This window comes from Coptis chinensis, chromosome 4 (genome assembly GCF_015680905.1).
Source record: "Coptis chinensis isolate HL-2020 chromosome 4, ASM1568090v1, whole genome shotgun sequence".
NCBI classification, from domain to species: domain Eukaryota; kingdom Viridiplantae; phylum Streptophyta; class Magnoliopsida; order Ranunculales; family Ranunculaceae; genus Coptis; species Coptis chinensis.
In genome coordinates this window covers 27385738-27401967 of record NC_141459.1, presented here as the reverse complement: position 1 = coordinate 27401967, position 16230 = coordinate 27385738, and the positions used below count along the sequence as shown (strand labels likewise).

The window sequence follows — 16230 nt, the reverse complement described above, 5'->3', positions numbered from 1 at the left end:
TTTTAGTTTCCACAGGAAAATATGTAGACGGGAGTTGTAAAGCAAGACCTTTTGACCGACCACAAACTCTTTGAGCAAGATTTGCTTATCATGAACACGTTTCATGTTAGCTTTATAATCCTTCGCGAGATCGTAAGAATCGCCACGGATTTCTTCAAGCTCATTCAATTGCAACTTCGCGTTTGACACCTGCCTCATCAATATTGAAGTTAAAGGCTTTTATAGCCCACAGAGCACGGTGCTCTAATTCAATCCGGGCAAATGACATGGTTTCCCAAATACAAGTCTAAAGGGAGACATACCTATAGGAGTTTTGAAAGTAGTTCTATATACCATAAAGGCATCCGATAGACGCTTCGACCCGATCTTTCCTATCGGGGTTTACAGTTGTTTCTAAAATCTTTTTATTTCCCTAATAGAAACTTCTACTTGTAAAGCTAGTTTGTAGATGATAAGGAGTTGCTACTTTGTGTGTAACTCCATACTTTTTCACTAGGGATGCAACAACTCTCTGTTGCAAAATGTGTTCCACCATCACTAATGATGGCTTTAGGAATGCCAAACCGAGAAAAATATATTTTTACTAAAAATACAACGGTCTTATGGTCATTGCTAAGGCAAGCTAGGGCCTCTATCCATTTAGACACGTAGTCCACGACAACTAGAATATAAATGAAACCGTGGGAAACAGGGAAGGGACCCATGAAATCAATGCCTCAAACGCCAAAAATTTCTACTATCAAGATTGGATTTAATGGCATCATATTACGCCGTGGATTCGCCCCCAAGTTGTTTAGCGAATACACATCTTGCAATGCACTTGGGCATCCTTAAAAAGGGTAGGCCAATAAAATCCACATTGAAGAACTTTAGCGGCTGTTTTCATCCCACTAAAATGGCCACCACACTCTTTGTCATGGCAGAACGATAGAACTTCATTATATTCCCACAGGGGAATACAACGACGAATAATCTGATCCGCACAATACTTAAAAAGGTAGGGCTCATCCCAGTAGTATAACTTAACTCTGGCCAAGAACATCTTACGTTCATTTCTTGACCAATTATAAGGCATAACATCAGCCGCTAAATAATTTACAATGTCAAAGATACCATGGTGTTGAAAAAATAGCATACGATGCTCATCGGGAAAGAGTCCCGGTATGGACTCGAGAATCACTCGATCGTCGTTTGTGAGTCTAGATAAGTGGTCGGTAACTACGTTTTGACCCCTCTTTTGTCCTTTATTTCTAATGTGAACTCTTGCGGAGAAGGATCCATCGGATTAATCTCGCTTAGCATCATCCTTTTGCAAGAAGGTACTTTATGGCTGCATGGTCCGTGTAAACTAAAGTTTTAGAACCAACCAAATAAGGACTAAACTTATCTAAAGCATAAATGACAAGCTAAAAATTTTTTTCGGTAGTTGAATAATTCCGTTGAGCATCGTTTAAGGTTTTACTAGCATAATAAATAACAAGTGGACTTATTATCTAGTTTTTGTCCCAAGACCGCACTAACCTGATAGTCACTAGCATCACACATGAGTTCGAAAGGTTTAGACCAATCGGGAGGCTGTATAATTGGTGCAAAGGTTAGGGCGGCTTTTAAAGTTTCAAAAGCCTGCTTAAAGTTAAAATTAAAATAAAAAATTGCATCTTTCAAAAGCAGATTAGTTAAAGGCCTAGCTATTTTCGAGAAGTTTTTAATAAACCGCCTATAAAAACCTGCATGGCCTAGAAAGGCTCTAATATCACGGACAGTCCGTGGTTTAGGTAGAGTCGCTATCTTATCTAGTTTGGCCTTATCTACTTCGATGCCATCACTAGATACGATATGACCTAGTACTATGCCCTTTTTCACCATGAAATGACACTTTTCCCAGTTTAAAACGAGGCTCTTTTCTTCACACCGTGTCAAAACCTTAGACAGGTTAGACAAACAGTCTGTGAAGGAGTCTCCATAGATAGAAAAATCATCCATGAAAACTTCCATAATGCACTCTACCATGTCACTAAATATATGAAGCATACACCGCTAGAGGTACCAGGAGCATTACAAAGGCCAAAAGGCATTCGTTTATAGGCATACGTTCTAAGGGACATGTGAAGGTAGTCTTTTCTTGGTCATCAATATCAATAATAATCTGAAAATAGCCTGAGTAGCCATCTAGAAAACAATAAAAAGCATGACCAGCTATGCGTTCGAGCATTTGATCTATAAAAGGTAAAGGAAAGTGATCCTTTCGTGTCATAGCATTTAAACGTCTCTAATCAATACAGATCCTCCATTTCATAGGACCTTGTGTGACAACATAGTCACCCTTCCCGTTACGTACCATGGTAACTCCCGATTTCTTAGAAACTACATGAATGGGACTTACCCATTCCCTATCAGAGATTGGGTATATGATACCCGCATCGAGTAATCGTAAGACTTCTTCCCTAACCACCTATTTCATGGCAAGGTTCAAGCGATGCTGAGGTTCGCGAGAAGTCTTCGTGTTATCCTCCAAATGGATACGATGAGTGCAAACATTAGGGTCAATTCCTTTAATGTCGGCTAGGGACCAACCAATCGCAGACCGATGTTCCCTAATCACCCGGATTAAACGTGTCTCTTCATCATTAGATAACAGAGAAGATATAATTACCGGATGACTACTATCCGGATCAAGTTGAATATATTTTAACTCGGGGAAGAGGTTTAAGACCGGGTGGAAGGAAAATCAATAGATGTTTCGGCTGGGGTCCTCATTTTGCATAATGAATACTTGCTTAGGTAGCAAGTCTTCATACTCGAGATATGGAGCAAACCGGGGGTCTACAATTGGTGTGGACTCAAGGATGGTGTTGACTTCCTCTAAGTAGGAGTCATTTACAAAATCTGAAGTTCCAAAATAAAGGAATTTGTACATATTGTTTTCGGAAACGTGTTGTTAAAATAATCTTGAGCTAAGCTCTCGATCATGCTAACCTCCCCATCTATAGAATTTTAATCCGGGTAACTGTTTCATCATTTTAAAAACATTTACCTCAACCGTAAGATGGCCAAAAGATAAAGACATCTTACCATCGCGGCAATTTATAAGTCGTTGGCATTGCCAAGAAGGGGCACTTAAGATGATCGGTCTGAGTCGTTAGCGACTTCTCGTATCGAGGATAACAAAATTAGCGGAGGATAGTAGAAATCCTGAACCTTAACAAGCACGTTTTTCCACTACACCCTTAGGATACTTAATTAACCGTCCGCTAATTGCAACGTTATTTTTGTAGGTTGCATTTCCTGTAGACCTATTTGTTTATACAAATAATACGGGAGTAAGTTAACACTCAGCCCCGTGTCTAATAAAGCGTCGATAGGTGGGAATCTCCTAAGGTGCATTTTACAGTAGGACGACTAGGGTCCTTGTACTTAACAATTCCATTATTTTTGGATAAAGTTGGGAACTGTTCAGTTAGAAAGGCGTCTTTAGGTATGTTGGTCTTACGCCTAGTAGTGCACAACTCCTTAAAAACTTAGCATGGTTAGGTAGCTTTTTAATAACTTCGAGAAAAGGAAGGTTTATCGTTAGATTCTTGAAAACGTTCCTAATCTCCTCAAAGTTTGTATCCCTGGTTAGCATGGCTAATTTCTGAGGGAATGGTGGTTTCGCTCTATATTTAGCGTATGGCTCGACTTGATGTGTAACCTTGGCTTTCTGTTTCTTAGTTTGTTGTTTAACTGGTACCTCTACAGTGGTAGGCTCTTCAGTTTCTATTTCGGTATCTAGTTCGATATCCGGTGTAGGGAGTACTGATGGGGTAACTATAGGTATAGTTACTTTGTTATCAACCACTCTTCCAGAACGGAGAGTGGTGATGGCATTTAGGTCACCTACTATTTTTGTTTCCGTACTAGTATGACCGTTTACCTCAAAGGCTGTGTTTATTGTTTTAGGGTTTGGTATCGCTTGTCCTGGAAACATGCCTTTTGGTTGGGCTTTCTCTTGGGCTAACTGTTGTATGCCCTGATTTATGGATTGTAAGATCTATTGGTTTGATTGAGTCATTGATTGGAAAAGTTATTGGGTAACCTGTATAAAGGCATCGATACGATCCGGTTGTGTAGGTGTAGTTGTCACAGGTGGTGCAACTGGAACTATCTCACGTTGATTATTTATGGGTGGGTTGTGATAGTTACTATTGTTAACCGGAACGATACCTCTATTGGTATTATAACTATTATAATTACTCGACCTTGTGTTATACCTTGTCGTGGGTTGGCGCTTTGGTTGTTATAATTATTATAATTCCCCGACTTTGTCCCCCGTCCTTGCCTAGGTGGAGCTTGATTATAGTTGTTTGCTTGCCTAACATTTTGGTTATTAAACCCTGGAGGTGAAACTTGTTAATTGTTTTGCCAACTAAAATTGGGATGTTGTCTCCATAGGGCATTAGGAATAGGATAGCTATTAATGGAGCAAACATTGTCTTGCTCTAATTGTTGTTGTTCATAGGCGAAAGGACAATAGGAGTCAGGGTGCTCAGGACTCAAACAGACATTACATGGGTTGGAGTTGACATTCATGACGAGGATAAGCTTTTGTTGCACAGAAATAGCCTCAACCTTTTTAGTTAGAGATTCGATTAAATTTTTAAGTTCTAGATCGGGTTTCATCTCAAACATACCGGTATGCCTTAATCTGTTGAAGAAGAACTAGCGAGAGCGGGGATATCATCACTACCCCCAATTGTTATTGGCGTTTAGTTTGATCTTCTAAAATTTGTAAGCCTCCGAGGCTCCTTTACTTTAGGAAACAACCCCATTCATTATGTCAAGGATTTCTTTATGGTGATGTTGAAGTCCTTTGAAAAGGCAACTAACTATCGCGGTCTTTTGCTAGGTTGTGGTGTGGACACTCTATAAGCAGATCGGTGAAACGATTCCAAGCCTCAGAAAATGATTCATGAGGATTTTGTCGGAAAAAATGAATCTTGGAAAGCATATCATCGGTCTTTAGGGGTGGGTAAAAATGTTCCATAAACAGCTGAACAAGTTTAGCCCACGAGTCGACAGAGTTAGGCGCTTGGGCAGTTAACCAAGACGGTGCCTTATCGGCTAAGGTGAAGGAAAATACCCTCAGTTTAATTTGTTCCGTACCAATCGTAGGATGATGAAATGTTGTAAGGACTTGTTCAATCATACGCATGTGTTGATAAGGTTTTTCATGGTCTAAACCATGGAAAACGGGTAACAAATTAAATATGTTTGGGGGAATTCAAAAATCCCCCACTGGGTCTACTAGAACGATGCAAGATTTAGGGCTATCGCTCAAGGCTTTGTAAAAGTCAGAGAGAGGAGTCTCTCTTTCTTTAGCCATTATGTCAGGTGTGGTTGGTGGAATAGTAGCTAGAGGTGTAGTGATTGGTATACTCGATAGATTTGTTTGTTGACGTTGACGGTTAATTACGTTCGGTGTTTTCTCCCACCAGACCTTAATCTCATGCAAGTCTAAGTCTAAACACGACAACACTGATAAGTGATCAAAAGTAATGATTTATAACCCCAATTATGTGTATGTTAGTCTCTATTTTATATTTAAATATTCTAATATGATGCAATTTGAGTTTTTGCAGGTCAAAGAACCTAAATGTGAAATATGGAGGGAAAAGAAGTCAAACAAGTCAAAAAGGAGTCATTGGGAATTACAGCTAAAGGCCTAGGGCAAAAATGTCATATTTTTCTCCATAAGTGCCAAGCCTAATGGGACTCTAAAAGAGGATAATAATTGAGTTAGAAGAGTCTTCAATCTGATCTCAAAGCCTTAATTTCGACTTCATAGGAAGATGAGATCAACATGGAAAAGAAGTCAGACTTTCATAAGAATTAGGAAACTGAAAGTCAGTCGAAGTTGCGCACTTGGGAAATAGCCCGCAGGGCAAAGTGGGCCACGTCCAACTTCGGTCCAACCAAATCTAACTTTTCCAGGATTGCTTCTAGAAAGATTACAGAGAGTTTGACACCAAACAAACATAGGATTCGGATCTCTATCCAGACGAGCATGTAAGCCAATATATAAGGCACAAAAATCTCAGTTTACATCATCTAGGAAATTTAGTGTTTTCATCTTAGATCTAGAATTAAGAGAGAAGAAAGTTCAGACCTTTTCACCATTAATAGCTATAAAGATTATTACTTTTCATATTGTGTTCATAGCATAGTATGAGGGACTAATCTCCCTTCTCTTGGGAGGGGAGATGAAGTCTTTTTCGTATGTTTTAGTTTAGTTCTTCTTCTATCATGTTTTAGTTTAAATCCCTCATTGAGTTTCTTCTTATTCGTCCATTGATCTAACGCTCCTGTGGAGGTTAGGAGGTCTTAGGGTAATTCAAGATTGTGTAGAGCCAAATACCACAAACCCTAGATTCTTTTCTTCTAGTTTTTAGAGTTCTAGTGTGATGATTGGATTCTTTATGGCACCTCAATTAGTTGTATGGTTAATGCCACATATGGATTTTCCATGGCATCTAGAGTTGTATATTGAATGTCACTTAAAGCACAATTTGGTTAGATAGAAGATATCATTGGAGATTGAAGAAGTATTTGATAGAAAGATAGAAAGCACGTTGAAAGCCACATATTATCATCATGGTTATGAGCATAAGGTTTGTAGGTATGGTGAGTTTCTATTGGTGATTTATATTAAGCATGATAGGTAGATCTATTAGACTAATTCTATGATTTTGGTGGATTCATCTCTCCCAAGATATTCTCTCTCTTGATTCATATTTATATATTTAATTTAGTTTATTTTATGCAAATCAAATCAACTATATATTAATTATTACTTAGCCACATCTTTTACTTGCATCCATTAGAGTAATTTAGATTAGGAATTTCTATTATCATCACTTAGTTATTTAGAGTAGGATTGATACCTTGCTAGCCACTATACTAATCAAAATATATTAGGCTAAGTAAGATTTGCAAAAGATACGTAACACAAACAACGACATATAAATAATTACGTGTTTCGTGCTTTTTCAATGGCGCCGCTGCCCGCTCTAAATTGATTAGGTGATAGAATATTTAGTTTTGATTACTTTAATTTAGGAATTCATATAGTATAAATTGCATATTTAGCATAATTAGATTAATTTAGCATAATTAAATTAGATTTCATAGTAAAAAGTATTTCCATAAAGTTTAGTGTTTGTTTAACAGAAAAGAACAGTACAGAAAACGTATTTATAAATTTCAAAAAATTCTGAAATTTTACAGAGTTGATCTGTACAGTATCGGTAATTTATTAAATTTTTTTCGAATTTTTAGTACTTGTCTTACCTGGGTAACTAACATCGTCTTTGCAATAACCCGTTTTCAGTTTTCAGTTTTCAGGACACAAGCATCTGTAAAAACAGTCGAGCAGAGTTATTTTCACAATATCAAAAATTCTAAATTTTTTACAGGAGGAACCACGATTCGTCAGGAGCTCTCAGTAAAAATTTGAATATTTTTTGACCTGTTTTGACCACTTAACTAGTTGCTTGTTTTCAGTGTGTTTCTGCAGCTTTTCAGGACCAAGGTCTCTGGAAGAACAGTCGAGAAGAAGGATTTATAAAATTCTAAATAATCCAAACTTTTTACAGGATCATCCATGAGACGTCAGGAGACTCCAGTAAAAATTTCGTGATTTTTAGTGCTCTTTTACTTATTTATTCAATCGATTGTTTATAGTGTGTGCAGAAAACTTCTCACTGGACTCTGCAGAATTGAACAGTAAATAAGAGGGACTTACCAAGCTCCGATTGCTCTGAAATTTTACAGGCTACTTTCTGGACGTATCAGGTAGCTTCTATAAAAATTTCAAAATTTTTGGACTTGTTTTGCTTGCTGTAACAGTAAGTGCTTCTCTTCCACCGTGAATCCCCTATTTGCGGTTTCATAATTAGCATTAATAGTTAGCATCATATAGTTTGATAATATAATTTAGTTAATTAAGTGCATATTAGATTATTTTACATAGCTTTATTATCTAGTGCATGAAAACTTGGTTTCGTGATTCACCTCGTAAACGTCTAATCAAAAGAGCTAATTCTTGTAACAATCTTCCAATTATGGTTTTGGAGGAGACCACACCATCAAACTCAGGATCTAATTCTGATTCTGAAACACACACACCACTAGTAAACTTAGAGGATACACCAGAGAGAGTACCATTAGCCGCTATGGCTGATCAAAGAACTCTTAGCACCTTGTTTCAACCTATCGCGGTTCAACCACCAAACTGCATAGTGATGCCCGACAATAACAATAACTATGAGATTAATCCCACCATTCTTAATATGTTGCCAAGATATTATGGAAAAACAAATGAAGAATCGTATAATCATCTGAGTAAGTTCTTGAGCATATTAAGTACTTTTAAAGCACCTCATCTTTCCCCTGAAGAGACTAGATTAAGGTTGTTCCCCTTGACTTTTGAAGATGCCGCACTACGTTGGTATAGATCCCTACCCTCTAATTCTATAACTACTTGGGAGCAACTATCACAAAAGTTTATGAAACAATATTACCCTTTACGTAAAACTGAAGCCATGCAATTGGCTATTTCAACTTTCAAATGAAAACCTAATGAAGAGTTTCATACAACATGGGATAGATTTAATGATTTACTTGCCCGTTGTCCACATCATGGTTTTGACATACTTAACATCGTACATTACTTTATAAAAGGTCTTTCACCTATGAACCGTCAGTTAATTGAATCAATGAATGGAGGAAGATTTACTAGTCTTACTCCTGATGAAGCATACACTTTTTTGCAAAACTTTTTTGAGAGTTCTAAGGATTGGGCCAATAGTAGTGACCATGAGGACATGGCACGGGTAGATGGGGGATAAGTTTTAGTAAACGGTATGTATGAGGTTAAAAAACTAACTCAATGAGAAACTTGAAGGTGCCATTGCTAGTTTAACCACGTGAATCGAAAACTTAAACAAGAAATTTGATTCATTCACTTTAAACCCTCCAAAGAATAATCAACCTCAACAAGCAATGAGTGTCAATCAATTTTGTGAAAATTGCCTTACTACGATCATGACACCTCGGTTTGCTCTATGTTTGTTGCTTTCAAGGTAATCGATGATGTTTTGCTTTTAATACATTCAAAAGACAGGGTTATCAAAATAATTTTAGTAATAACAACAACTATAACCCAGATCTTAGAAATAACTCAAACAATTCATGGAGACAGAATATGCCTCCACAACAAAACCAATATGGTTTTCAAGGTAATCAAGGGAACAATAAGCAACAATACATGAATAATAGAGGCACAGTAGTACCTTCTCTACAGTATTATCCAACAACAACAACAACAACAACAACAACAAACAAACATGAACAGAGAATTAGCTATTGATCCTATGGCTAATTACCAAACCCAACCCAACACCGCAGATGAAAGCATGAAAGCTTTAGCCACCAAAACCGAGAATGAATTCAAAAGAATTGACCAAAAAATTGATATTATGGCTCAACAAATAACTCAACAGATAAGCCAACAATTCAATCAGATACTAGCTAGTCTAGCCGAGAGACCCAAAGGAACCTTACCAAGCCAACCTGAACAAAATCCAAAAGGTAGAAATGTTTATCAAGTTGAAACCACCCCTTCATCCAAGACTCCACGAGGCAGTTAACTCAATATCTACCCTTAGGGGGGAAAGAAAGTAGATAACAAAGTTAACATACCTGATTCTGATGAAGTTGTTATAACAAAAGATAAGGAAAAGCCAGTTGAAACAAAGAAAACCAAAGAGCAAGTAACTGAAAAAATTCCACCCGCACCATTCCCCTATAGGTTAAAAGATAACAAAAAGGAAGCACAATATAATGAGATCATGAATATTTTTAAAAATTTACATATCAATATTCCTTTTCTAAGTGCAATTAAACAATGCCTTCCTATGCCAAATTCATAAAAGATCTAGTAAAAAAGAAAACAAATATCCCAAAAGAAGTTTTCCTTGCATAAGGGTGTTCATCCTTTCTACAGAACCAAGCCGTAGTAAAACATAAGGACCCCGGTAGTCCTACAGTTATGTGTAGAATAGGAGAGGACTACACTGATCAAGCATTATTGGATTTAGGTGCTAGTGTGAATTTATTACCTTACTCAGTTTATAAACAGCTAGGGTTAAAAGACTTGAAACAACAAATGTTAGACTACAGTTAGCTGATAGATCTATTAATATTCCACGAGGAGTAATAGAGGATGTGATTATCAAGGTCTCTGATTTTTATTACCCCGTTGATTTTATAGTTATTGACACTTTACCTACAAATGGAAACCAAATTCCTATCATCTTGGGTAGACCATTCTTAGCTACAGCAAAAGCTTTAATTAATTGTAGGAATGGGAACATGTCTATCACTTTCGGGAATATGAGAGTAGATGTAAACATATTTACACTATTTAGAAACCCTGACGATGATACGGAAAAGATGGATGATCTATGTGTAGTACACACAATAGCTAATAAAAGTTTAAGGAACACTCACTACAAAGATCCATTTTTATCATGTGTATCACAATTAGGCATGAATTATAACAAGGATAGTGTTATACACCAGACTAATGCATTGCTAGATGCAACCCATCCACTAGACACTGGTCAACCTCATGAAAAAATAGAAGACATTCGAGCATCTTTATGTCAAGATACTTTTAATTGTAGATTTATCAAAGATTTAATTAAGATAACTCGCCCTCTACTAAAATGTATAGGTCACGCATGGAAAAGAAGGAAGATAAAAAGAGCAGAAATCGGATTACAAACAAGTTTTAAGTCTAGGGAATCTGACTATAAAAGACCCACAAATTTATAAAATTAATTACCTAAGCTAGTTAGGGGGGATAACCTTAAGTTTCCCCCCTCTATGTCGGCTGGCGACATTAAACTTAACGCTTATGGGAGGCAACCCAAGTAGTTTAAATAGATAGTAAATTATTCCTTATAAAAAAATAATAATAATAATAATAAAAAATTAAAAAAAAAAAAAAAAAAAAAAAGATGCATACCTGACCCTCTGCTGAAAATTCACAACAAAATCCCATGTTTACAAGGTTAAATTGGACATCAAATACGGAAGAGAGTTGTTGTCGAGGTGTTATTGGAGTAATGAAGATATTTACAAAAATTGTACTGACAAGGAAGTTTGGAAGATAATTTTTGAGCACATTGATAGCAATGACAAGGTTGGGAAGGAGCTTGAAGTATCGAGAGAAATGGAGAATTAATCTATTTTTACTCGTTAGGGTATAGTATTTAGAAGAATTTACGTAGAAGTTAATTTTATTTTCTACTGTCATGGGATTAGTTGTTTTCTTAAAATATCAATAGTTTATGGAGTGAGTGATTAGTTTTTATGAATAAGAATGAAATTGATATGAGCTTTGAAGTGTATGACACACACACACATATATATATATATATATATGTTAAGTTGTTGCTTTTAGTAAGGTGAATTCTTCTCCATTACGGACTAGATCTCTATTCCCCCGATGTAAGTTAGAATCCCACTTTGTTTTAAATCCCAATCCTAGTAAAACTCTCTAAAATCGATTTTTGGGCCTTAAAACTCAAAAAGCCCAACAACAAAAAAAAAAAAAAAAAAAAAAAAACGACTTCATCTTCTTCCAACCGCACCCTTCCACACTTTTTCTTCTTCTTCCAGACACACTTCCAGCCGCACCCACCACAAGTTGCACACTTCCAGACAAACTTCCAGCCGCCCCCACCACAACTCGCAACTTCCAGCCGATCAAACGAACTTATCGTCGTGTTTAACACTTGCTCACCGGCAAGATCGACCGCCGGTCAAGCATAATGGGACGTCCTGATTCCCATATTAACCACGATGAATGTATCACCGCTCAGCTTCGATTCTGGGTGGTTGAAATTCGCGATTTGAATTAATTTTTCAGTTTTTGTTGGCTGTTGATTGAGGAGAATGGGAAAAACATGAAGGTATTAATGGGTGTTGAACTATGAAGAAGGAAGGGTGTTGTAGTTAGGCTTGAAAAATTCCAGAGAAACAAGTTTTTTTTGTACAGGACGATTTTTTTTGGTTTACTGAGCAACTATTTGCAGTATTGTTCCAGTAGTGTTGTTGTGTTATTTTACCCTTTGTTTGGCCATACGCATTACGAAAGCTCGAGGATAAGTTCGCAAACAGTTGCACATGGCAGCTAAACGATAAATTCACGCAGAACTCTATTAAGGAGAGTTGTTTGATAACAATGCCATAAACGGATTTTTTTTAAACAAGAATGCGAAAATCGGGGTTGGGACCTGTCTCTCTTGTATTCTAAGGGTGACAAATGTCCTGAAAATATATTGTTTGATGTTTTAATAATTGCCAATTGATTAATAGAAGGGGAAGTGGCCGGGAAAAATGAATTGTAAATGGATAAATAAAACGGAGTTTATTATCATAACTGATTTTTACGGTAGAAAAATTTGGGCTCACGATTCACAGTTCAATTTTCTTAAAAACAATTTTTGATCACTCATGTATTTGATTGTCTATTATGGTTTTATCACTTTTATTTGTAGGCAGAGACAAATCTTGTATTCCGTGCAACAATAAAACTATTGATTTAAATTATTATTATTATTATTATTATTATTATTCATTTTTTTTTTTTTATTTTTTATTTTTTAATTGTGTCATTTGTACATGTGACTCTTACATTCCACTTTTAGCATTTTTCTCTGTCTTTTTAGAGACGTATCACTCTACAGATTGAGCACATGACAAATATTTAGTCGTTGTAGTAATTATTGATCCTTATAAATCATCACTCTTATTTGTTTTGTTAAGGATATAAATTCTACATATTTTAGTTGATGTAATTTTGCACGCATTTAAGGTAATATCCCTCCTTTTCTCTGATTATTTCAATTATGGTAAGCTTTCCGTTATTTTATTTAGTCATTGAGGGCAATGCCTAATTTAGTTAGGGGGGTGAGAATTAAAATTTTGCAATATTTTAATTACAATATTTGGAAAGTTTATATGTGAATTATGGTGATTCAAGGTGAAAAGTATATTTTTATCGTTTAAACTGGCTAATGAAATAGGAAATTATAAGTCATGACCAGGATTATTAAGACTTTTAGACTAAGTTTCTATTACTAGAAATAGATCTCACTGATAAAAGTCTTAGTCTAGAGTAAGTTCATATAATACACCACTAGAGGAATTTCAAATGAAAAAACAACTTAAACTTCTACCAAACTAGAGGATTAGTATAGAGACTTGACCTGTGAGACTTGAGCCTTTCAATTTTAATTTCTTGGAGAGTCTTTACATAAATCTGAGTCCAAGTTGACTCAACCATTTTTCAGTGCTTAAATTCATTGTGTAGTCTCATTTATTCTTGATTTGGTCAATCACGAGGTGGCATCAACTGGGGAGATAGCCATTAGGTCTTGTAGTATATTCAAAGCGGAATATCATACTGATAAGTCAAGTAGTGAACCAATCAGCCTTTATCCCACCTAGTAGGATTATCATATTAACCACTTTTGAGCCTTATATATTAAACCTTTTATTCTTAAACCAATCATCTTAAACCCAACTCCAGATAAGGAGTATATCCCATATTATTAGCCTTATCCATATTTCTGAGGATTTCTAAAGACTAAAGAGAAAGCTAGAACGAAGAAGATTTTTGAAGGAAATTTTACTAAAGTCAAATGAAGAAAATCAATCCTTTTGCTCAAAGAAAAAAAAAAAAAAAAAAAAAAAAAAGGAAAAGAAAGAAAAGAAATATAAATAATTGAGCAAAAGTAGTGATAGAGGTCAAGTGTTGCAGTCTACAAGTGAAGAAAATTTCCAAGAAGGTCAAAAGCACAAAGTCTTTAGTATATTCTCAGAAATTTTTGAATCCTTTTTACCTTTTTCTTGTTAACCTGTCCTAAGCCCCGTTTTAATACCCAAACTTATCACTAAAGTATGATATGAAGTGTAGAATAGGTGAGAGGATGCTAAAGTGAAGGACCTGACACTTCAAATGTGATTGACATTCTTTCCATGAGACTTTATTTATATATTTGAAAATTTCCGTCTTTCTGACTAAATATGTGGGATGTTCTATTTTTTTACTCATTTCCCTACATATGGAGGTAAAATAGAAAACTTATCTGAGAGAGACTTTCTTGTGAGTGTATGAAATGGTGAGATTTGAAGTCAAAATACTAATCCAAAGGTAAGGTAGAAATTTTGTTACTTGGAAAAGAGAAAGGAATCAAAAAGGTTAAAAATGAATAAGCTCTAGTTAGGATGATTAGTCAGTCTTTTCTATCTTTATGAATAGAACCTTAGCCTAATGTTTTATGATCATGGGTATGATAAGTAATAACTTTTTGATTTAGACATTTTAACCTGAAAAAGTTGTTTTATCTAGATTTCACCATAGTTCATATGTAAAATTGATTTTGTGGGTATATTAACTGAAAACCCTCACGAGGCTATAACTCGTCCTTTAAGGGTAACTTAAAGGTTTAAGGCCTTGTTGGATATGGTAAATGCAACCGCGATGCCTGCGAAAGTGAGTTAGTTTATTATTTAATTAATATTGTTAGCTTTGAACACTTCTCTAGTATAACATATATTTGCTAAGAGACTAGCAAAATGCTAGTTGGGGGTTGTGATAAGTGCTCAAAAGTAATGATTTATAACCCCAATTATGTGTATGTTAGTATCTATTTTATATTTAAATATTCTAATATGATGCAATTTGAGTTTTTCCAGGTCAAAGAACCTAAATGTGAAATATGGAGGGAAAAGAAGTCAAACAAGTCAAAAAGGAGTCATTGGGAATTACAGCTAAAGGCCTAGGGCAAAAATGTCATATTTGTCTCCATAAGTGCCAAGCCTAATGGGACTCTAAAAGAGGATAATAATTGAGTTAGAAGAGTCTTCAATCTGATCTCTAAGCCTTAATTTTGACTTCATAGGAAGATGAGATCAACATGGAAAAGAAGTCAGACTTTCACAAGAATTAGGAAACTGAAAGCTGTCAAAAGCTGCAACTTGGAAAATAGCCCGCAGGGCAAAGTGGGCCACGTCCAACTTCGGTCCAACCGAATCTAACTTTTCCAAGATTGCTTCTAGAAAGATTACAGAGAGTTTGACACCAAATAAACATAGGATTCGGATCTCTATCCAGACGAGCATGTAAGCCAATATATAAGGCACAAAAATCTCAGTTTACATCATCTAGGAAATTTAGTGTTTGCATCTTAGATCTAGAATTAAGAGAGAAGAAAGTTCAGACCTTTTCACCATTAATAGCTATAAAGATTATTTCTTTTCATATTGTGTTCATAGCATAGTATGAGGGACTAATCTCCCTTCTCTTGGGAGGGGAGATGAAGCCTTTTTCATATGTTTTAGATTAGTTTTTCTTCTATCATGTTTTAGTTTAAATCCCTCATTGAGTTTCTTCTTATTCGTCCATTGATCTAACGCTCCTGTAGAGGTTAGGAGGTCTTAGGGTAATTCAAGATTGTGTAGAGCCAAATACCACAAACCCTAGATTCTTTTCTTCTAGTTTTTAGAGTTCTAGTGTGATGATTGGATTCTTTATGGCACCTCAATTAGTTGTATGGTTAATGCCACATGTGGATTTTCCATGGCACCTAGAGTTGTATATTGAATGCCACTTAAAGCACAATTTGGTTAGATAGAAGATATCATTGGAGATTGAGGAAGTATTTGATGGAAAGATAGAAAGCACGTTGAAAGCCACATATTATCATCATGGTTATGAGCATAAGGTTTGTAGGTATGGTGAGTTTCTATTGGTGATTTATATTAAGCATGATAGGTAGATCTATTAGACTAATTCTATGATTTTGGTGGATTCATCTCTCCCAAGATATTCTCTCTCTTGATTCATATATATATATATTTAATTTAGTTTATTTTATGCAAATCAAATCAACTATATATTAATTATTACTTAGCCACATCCTTTACTTGCATCCATTAGAGTAATTTAGATTAGGAATTTCTATTATCATCACTTAGTTATTTAGAGTAGGATTGATACCTTGCTAGCCACTATACTAATCAATATATATTAGGCTAAGTAAGATTTGCAAAAGATACATAACACAAACAACGACATATAAATAATTACGTGTTTCGTGCTTTTTCAAACACTCCAAA

At 35.6% G+C, this 16230-nt stretch overlaps 1 non-coding gene across 1 annotated transcript; it reads right to left on the bottom strand.

Annotated features, from left to right (window-relative positions):
• Positions 1–8574: 8574 nt before the first annotated feature.
• On the bottom strand, positions 8575–8683 carry LOC147502985 (small nucleolar RNA R71). The gene has a single exon (XR_015194046.1). It is a non-coding gene; the product is annotated as a small nucleolar RNA R71 (small nucleolar RNA).
• Positions 8684–16230: the final 7547 nt, after the last annotated feature.